This window comes from Lolium perenne, chromosome 5 (genome assembly GCF_019359855.2).
Source record: "Lolium perenne isolate Kyuss_39 chromosome 5, Kyuss_2.0, whole genome shotgun sequence".
NCBI classification, from domain to species: domain Eukaryota; kingdom Viridiplantae; phylum Streptophyta; class Magnoliopsida; order Poales; family Poaceae; genus Lolium; species Lolium perenne.
Window position 1 is genome coordinate 24,125,149 of NC_067248.2, and position 8,713 is coordinate 24,133,861.

Sequence of the window (8,713 nt, forward strand, 5' to 3'; positions counted from 1 at the left end):
TAAGAAACCAAGGTTTATCGAACCAGTAGGAGTCAAGAAGCACGTTGAAGGTTGTTGGTGACGGAGTGTAGTGCGGCGCAACACCAGGGATTCCGGCGCCAACATGGAACCTGCACAACACAATCAAAATACTTTGCCCCAACGTAACAGTGAGGTTGTCAATCTCACCGGCTTGCTGTAACAAAGGATTAGATGTATAGTGTGGAAGATGATGTTTGCAAAGAATAGTAAGAACAAGTATTGCAGTAGATTGTATTAAGATGTAAACAATTAGACCGGGGTCCACAGTTCACTAGAGGTGTCTCTTCGATAAGAAATAGCATGTTGGGTGAACAAATTACAGTTGGGCAATTGACAAATAGAGAGGGCATGACAATGCACATACATATCATGATGAGTAGTGTGAAATTCAATTGGGCATTACGACAAAGTACATAGACCGCTATCCAGCATGCATCTATGCCTAAAAGTCCACCTTCGGGTTAGCATCCGCACCCCTTCCAGTATTAAGTTGCAAACAACAGACAATTGCATTAAGTATGGTGCGTAATGTAATCAACATAAATATCCTTAGACAAAACATTGATGTTTTATCCCTAGTGGCAACAGCACATCCACAACCTTAGAACTTTCTGTCACTGTCTTAGATTTAATGGAGGCATGAACCCACTATCGAGCATAATTACTCCCTCTTGGAGTTACAAGTATCAACTTGGCCAGAGCCTCTACTAGCAACGGAGAGCATGCAAGATCATAAACAACACATATATGATAGATTGATAATCAACATAACATAGTATTCCATATTCATCGGATCCCAATAAACGCAACATGTAGCATTACAAATAGATGATCTTGATCATGATAGGCAGCTCACAAGATCTAGCATGATAGCACAAGAGGAGAAGACAACCATCTAGCTACTGCTATGGACCCATAGTCCAGGGGTGAACTACTCACACATCGATCCGGAGGCGATCATGGCGATGAAGAGTCCTCCGGGAGATGATTCCCCTCTCCGGCAGGGTGCCGGAGGCGATCTCCTGAATCCCCCGAGATGGGATTGGCGGCGGCGGCGTCTCTGGAAGGTTTTCCGTATCGTGGCTCTCGGTACTGGGATATTCGCGACGAAGGCTTCTTATAGGCGGAAGGGTAGGTCAGGGGGCGACGCGAGGGCCCCACACGCTAGGGCCGCGCGGCCAAGACCTGGGTCGCGCCGCCCTGTTGTGTCGGCGCCTCGTCGCCCCACTTCGTTTCCCTTTCGGTCTTCCGGAAGCTTGTGGAAAAATAAGACCTTGGGCGTTGATTTCGTCCAATTCCGAGAATATTTCCTTACTAGGATTTCTGAAACCAAAAACAGCAGAAAACAGCAACTGGCTCTTCGGCATCTTGTCAATAGGTTAGTGCCGGAAAATGCATAAATATGACATAAAGTGTGTATAACACATGTGAGTATCATCATAAAAGTAGCATGGAACATAAGAAATTATAGATACGTTGGAGACGTATCACACGTGATGATCAGGGAGACCACATCCGAGTGACTTCCTAGCACCACAGAGCATCACTTATCGCGTCCGAAATGAGTTATCGTCCCTTCGCGAAGGTCGGTCTTTTTCTTCCGATTTTGGGCTGCTAATGGTGCAACCAAGACTAGAGGAACCATCCGGCAAGAGCATCGCGGACAGGGGATTAATAGTACAGAACGAGAGAAAAAATGCTCAGATCGAACTGAGGACGGATGTGGCTCATCAGGGTAGATCCTCCCTATCTTATAGCCGGAAAACTCTACGAATCACCAAGGGCGCGTTTGGTTGCCTGGTCTGATTCGTGGCTCACTGGCGCAGCGGTGCAAGCACACTTGCGCGTCCAGAACGAGCCACGGGCCGAAATTGGCCTGTTGTTTGGTAGGTCGGGCTGCATCGGCTGGACCAAAAATGATTTTATGTTTGTTTGCCTGTAGCCAAGTCCAAATCTCGATGGAGATGATATTAGGCATGTTTGATACCATCCAGGTATGCCTAAGGTTACCTCTTCTCTACGAGGCATTACCATGCTCTCACCTCCCATCACACAGAAATCACAGTTCATGATAGTTGTAAACTTATGAAGCATAGCAGTTCATAACACGATGCTCCCTAGCTACTACGAATGGTAGTTCATAACATGATCATCCCTAGCTACTACGAATGATAGTTCATAACATGATGCTCCCTAGCTACTACGAATTGCAGTTTATCATAACGGGATCGTTCAACATACGGGGATCGAAAAGGGGTTCGAGAAACAGGGGATCATAGGGGGGTTCTTCTTCTTCTTCACTTCTTCAATTCTTCTCAGATGGTGGTGTTGCCTCTGGCTTCCCACATTGCATCTGCCCACTCTTGCCTCTTCACCTTCCAGGCATCATTATCGCCTGCATCCACGCCATGGCCGGTCTCTACTTCATCAAAAGTGACAACCTCTTCGAAGAACTCATCCTCGCCGCAACCTAGGACCCAGTTGTGAAGAATGCAGCAAGCAAGGACCAGCTTTACCTGAGTGTCAAACGTGTGGAACGGTTTCTGGTCAAGGACCTTGAACCTGTTCTTCAATGCAGCAAAGGCCCTCTCAATGGTGACTCTAAGGATTGAGTGTCTGAGATTGAACAGCTCTCTCGCATTCAGAGGCCGGCGCTTCACAGAGAACTCGTTGAGGTGGTACCTTGTTTTCCTGAAGGGAGGTAGAATTCCATGTCGGCATGCATATCCAGCATCTCCAAGGTAGAACTTACCGTCAGGGATTTGCAACCCATCAGGCCTTGACAAGCTGTCGGCCAGGATGCTCGCATCATGAGCTGAACTTTCCCACCCAACAAGCACGTAGGTGAACCTCATATCGAAATCCACAGTTGCTAGCACGTTCTGGTTGGTGTAGTGCTTCCTCCCGTGGAATGTTGCAGACATTGATCTCGGTACCTTTGCAGTGACATGAGTACCATCAATAGCCCCAATGCATTCCTGTAAAAAAATAGCACACAGTCATGTTTCTGACAGTACCACACATCTGATAGGTAGAAGGAACATGATTTTGTACTCACCTTGAAATAGGGGAACCACCTGTAGCTGTTCTTGATCTTGGTTGGTGTGTTCATTGATGCTGGCTTGATCATTTCACCTCTGAGCTCCCCAATTGCGTACAACACCTACTGGAAGTACCGAGAGATAGTCTCTGTGGATCGCCTGAATGTGTTATGGATGACTCTGAACCTCTGGTTATGACCGACGACATGAAGAAACATTGCGACTTGTTCTTCGACAGTTGTGTGGATGCTATCAGCCAGCAGTCCTCTACCCTGAACGTTTTCACAAGTGCATAGAAATGAGCTCTTCTCATCCGTAGCATCTGGATAGCCTCTATGTCGTTGCAGTTGTAGATGTTGTTGAGGTTGGCAATACTCTCCAGGTCTCGTTGTAACATAGGTCTGTAAGCCACACGAGGAAAAGCAGCATGCCTAATTGCTCTCTTGTGCACTATCAGGATCCATGCTTGTATGCAAACGATTAGTGCTGCGGTGTGATGCACAAGCTGGAGCTGGTCGCTCTACTCAAACAAGATCTATGCATTACGAACGGTCTTATTGAACCCAACCAGTTCTACGAACATGAATCTAACACTACAATAGAGCATAGGAGTTTCCTCTTACCTCCGTCATGGCGGACGATGGACACGGCCGAAAGCCGCCGCAGATGTGTGCAGGCTCCGCCGCGGCTGGAGAAGAGGATTCTGGTCCGACGCCGGAGACCGAAGGGAGATGCGCGCTGCAAGATCTGGGTCGCCGCCGCCATTGGTGCGAAATTTGGGGGAAGGGAAAATCTGGGAAGGGGCTAATGGAGAGGGTAACCAAAGAGGGAGGTTACACCCCTACCTTTGCCACGCAACGCCGCTGGGATTTCGGCTTCTCCCGCCATGCCGAGGCGGAGCTCCCGCGCGAACGGCGTTGTCGATTTTCGTCTCGCCGGGGCCTGGCCCTGGAGAAACTGTCAAACCGTGCGTTCCTCCGGGACCTGTCCCAGGGGTGCTTTAAAACCCGTGCTATGCAAGAACGCGAGTGCGTCCAGGGAACCAAACGGCCCGAAAATTGCTAGGCCGATGCGAGCCAAGGGGCACCCAGGCAACCAAACGCGCCCCAAGGCGACCCAAACAGAGCAGTTTGCACGCCCTCCAATGTTAGGCAGCAAATTACAGTGCACCGCTGAAGCATGTCTATTCACCCCAAATTCGAGATTAGAAGGTTGAACGATGCATCTTCGACACATTTTCAATGTAAAAATCTGCGCATTTGCTCGCTCACAATACTGAGAAAACTGGATTGGCACAAACCCCGCGCCTAGGGTTCCGCTCCAGCGCCGCCGCCAGGCCCTCCCCCGTCTCCTCCCCCGCCCATCCTCTCCTCCCCCGGCGCCACGGCCCTTGCTGCCGCTCCCCACGGGCGACAGGAGGCCCCCTCGGTACCCAGCTCCTCCTGACCCCCTTCTCCGCCCTCCCCTGCCGCCGGGCAAAGCCCCGTGCGGTGCCGGCGGCGGCTGTGATGCTCCTACCCGCGCGTCTGGAGGGGGGGGCGCGGGGCTCCCTCAGCCGGCGGCGGTGCTCCTTGGTTCGACAGTGGTTCCGGCGGCGGCGAGGGTCCTTGGGCTGCACAGCACCGGGCGGCAAGCTGGTGATGGCGTCGCCGGTTGGCGGCGGGGCGGCGCCTGGTGGTGCCCTCCCGGCCCAGATTCGGGCCCTTTGGGCCCCATCTGGGTCCCGGTGGGGCGGTTCCGAGCGGAGCTGCCGCTTCCGGTGGGCAGGGGAGGTGGCCGGAGTGGAGCATGGTTGGGGTGGCGGCGCGTATCCTGCAACATCCTGACGGGGGCTTCACGAGCACGGGCTAGGTGGGTTTGTGCTCGGCCGGGCCAGGTGGGCCTGGTATGACCCTCGTCGGCATGTCCAGACTGTTACTGCCGCTGGCGGTGGAGGTGGTTCCCTCCTGCGTGTCCAATACCTCGCCATTCCTCGGTTTTGGGATCCTCCTAGGTCCTGTTGGCTTCGGTTCGTTGGTCGCGGTTTGATGGCGGTGGTGTCCCTATGGTCGTGGTGGCGCAAGTTGGTGGGCGGTGTGTCTGGTGGAGCACGATGTAGCGTTCGGGGCAAGGTTGCGAGGGTCAGGAGAAATCTCTGTCGGTCTGGCCAACACCGACGTGGTGACGCCTGCGGGCTCCATCTTCCCTTCCTGAAGGGCGTTGGGTGAAACCTTCCTCCCTTGTCCATGCGCGTACTGGGGGAAACCCCAGGATTAGTCCGGACAGCAGCGTCGTCGTTGTCGCATCCCTTCTTGGAGGTGTTGCTTGGTACGCGGGGCTTCAGTGTGCTAGGAGCGCGGTGGGAATTCTCCGGAGGGCGCGGCGGCTATAGGGCATCCTCGTTTTCGTTGATCTAACTTTGTCGACCTTCTTTATCCTTTCTTTCTTTTGTGTTTTCTTTTTGGGCGTCCTTGCGCTGATGCCCCAGTTGTACCTTGTGACTGTTGTACTATATTAATATAGCGGACGAAAGCATATTTCAAGGAACAATGCATCTTCTGGTTTTAACCCCATGCCATGCATAAACCAGCCAAGGTATTAGGGCCAACGCCAAGCAGCGCGCCGCCGACAGTATGAACAGCCGAAACCGCCGACTGTTTGCCTTCAGAGCCACACAACTCCAGCACCAAGCGAGCTGCTCTGGCAGGGTAGCCAGTTACGATGCTCGACAAAGGATCACATCAGAAATCGCCGAGGAGGGAAGATGACATACTGAGAGGAAGGAGAAGACGGAAGGGACGGCTGGTATCCCTCTCTCCCTGACATGTAAGAGGGAACCTCGCGTTGGCTTGGTAGACACCCCCACCAAAGACACGTACGTGGAATATTTCACAAATGATCGCCCACGCTACGTACGTCGAATACTTGTGCATGCCGTAAGACCTGGCACTGAGCAAGCACAAAATATATTTTACGTTTCAAACTGACACGGCCAAGCATATAAATCGCACAAAAGATAATTCTTCTCTAGATAAGTCTGATTCAAACATATGCTCCACGATTAGGAACGAATTTACACATTGGCAATACATGTGAGTTGCCTTATTTTATTTCATGAGATGGCGGCATGTCTTCAGTGACCAATATAAGGATTCAGTGCAGCAAGCGACTTGTAGTGATGCACGAAGGAACGACGAGCTACGTAAACATAAAATTAGTAAGCATATCCATCTGAAGTAATTGTGCTTTAAGAATATCGAAATCTAGCTAAAACGGCATCATATAAACAGTCTAACTGCACAACCACATCAATAAAATTACCTTGTGCTTGCGGTGGTGGCCCTGGTGGCGATGGTTGTGGACGGGGGAAGATTGGGGCAGGAGTAGGATCAGGATAGTCGCTTGAAATATACTCTATGGACTCTTTTGTGAAATCATCTAGAAAAATAGAACATTAGCGAAACTTCTTTTCTTCTCACAAGAACTTAACTAACTTCCTTTCTAGCATTTTTATGAGATATGGAATGCATTTTGTATAACTACACTAGCTCATAGTGATGTAAATTTACCATATCCTTGTAGCGGTGGTGATGGATGGTTGGGATGTGGATGGGGAGAGTCAGTTGAAACATACTCTACAGACTCTTTTGTGAGATCACCTTGAAAGATAGAACACCATGATCAATCGTTAGCTATTACCAGAAGTACCTTCTCCCTCAGAGCACTTAACTTACTTCCTTTCTTTAGTACTTCTTTGAAAAAGAATCAGTCGTACATTTTGACTAATGACAATATATAGTTCACAATGGATCTAAATTGCAAGCTTGAGATACCTAGTCTGAACAAGCAAGAAGAATAACCTGATTTACCCCCCCCCCCCATGATATTCTGCGAGGTGGACTTTTGATCTTTGTCGATGTGCAAGAGACGATTGTGCAATACATACATAGTATATATAGTCATATAATAATGTAATTTTGGTAACCATTAATGACTAATTTCTTTGGTAGGTTATTCCTAAAGTAAATTGATCTCGCACACGGGAAGTTAATGTCTTCTTTTTTATGTTTTGAAGAGATTTTTTAAGATGCACTAAAATTGATAAGAAGCAATGAATAACTTCTTACAATAAAATTTGACTTACATGATTTATCAAAAATTAAAAAAAAAGTCATTAAAAGCGGTTCCAGAGGCTTGGAACGAGCCTTTGGGCTCAAGCGAAGAACAAAAAAAACCTAAGCCGAGTCGGCCTTTTTGGACCATTGACATTTTTTTAGGAGAAATATCTCCTTTTGTTACTCAAATCACATGAGGTACAACAGTTTTATCTGGAAAATTAAGGAGCTACAGGTAGCGACCATGATCTAAAGATAAATAACTACGAGCTAGATTGTGTGCATGTTTATTAGAACCCCTTCCTTCATGAACAAATTGGACCTGCACAAAGGCGGTTCGGCGTTGGTCGATCTCACCAAGGATTGAGTAGAATTTGCTCTTGTTGGATTCTGGATGGACTTTACAACCTGTAGGCAATCACATGCAATCTGAATGCGCTGAATCTGCATGTCCCCTGCTAGTGCTAGAGCTGGCTTTTTGCACAAAACTGACCCAAATATTTAACAAATTCACAAAATAAACTTTCATCGAAACTATTTCACTCATCTAAACCTTTTGAGTAGCGTCTATGCCAAAGACGCTATGCTCAACAGTGTAGCGCATGTTCCAAAGACCCTACAGTGCTACACAAGTTGCCAACGTGGCATGCGGATCTGCGTAGTGTACGGCCTCAGTCAAAAGTGCTACACTACTCTTTATATATAGCGTCTAACTACACTTGAGAGAACATTACAGTAGCTCAGCTTGTTCAGATGGTGCACACATGAGAGAACAATATAGTCGATTTTCATGGTATTTTACCTTTAACCATTAGTTTGGTTAATGATAACACTAGAGGTAAAGTGTGGACTAATGTTACCAATAAGTGTTTACACGGATTTTAGCTCACAAGTGTTATTGGAAGGTGGTTCTCTCAATGGTGAAGATTTAGCATCTTTTTACTACGTTGTATAAACGCTGTAGATTTACTAACCGAAAGAATACGGAACTACTAGTGGAATCATACATACTCACTCCCCCACCAAAAAATAAAGAGAAAAATTGCTATATGACACCGTTATTTTCTAGCGTTTGATGGAACATACCGGTGATTATGTTCTTGCCAGCTACCATTACAATTATGTGGCGCATTCACGAGAACACACCACCTGGCTAAAAACGGAAAGTTTTGCACTTTTGCATGTAATGACCATGCTATTAATGGTTCTGAAGACAAAGTGCTAGGTTGTCAAGTGGGATCCCACCTAAATCCCACTTGTAGTACATATTGGTTTTTCTAGTGTAAATTTTGACACAAAATTTTTGAACTAGAAAAGTCAAAATACACAACAAACAAAAAAATAAGACCCCACCGAGATGCCACCTTGACACCTTACAAAGTGCAAACTTTACATTTTTAGCTAGGTGGTGTGTTCTGTCAAATGTATCATAGAATTGTAATGATACCTGGCAAAGATATAATTAAACTATGTGTTTTGACAAACACCCGGAAATAAGTGTCATGTAGCAAATTTTCTCAATAATAAAAGTCATATTCATTGGCAAACATGAACTCA

General features: G+C 47.7%; 1 pseudogene; it reads right to left on the minus strand.

Annotated features, from left to right (window-relative positions):
- Positions 1 to 2,336: 2,336 nt before the first annotated feature.
- LOC127303165 (uncharacterized) lies at positions 2,337 to 3,694 on the minus strand (annotated as a pseudogene).
- Between the last annotated feature and the right edge of the window lie 5,019 nt (positions 3,695 to 8,713).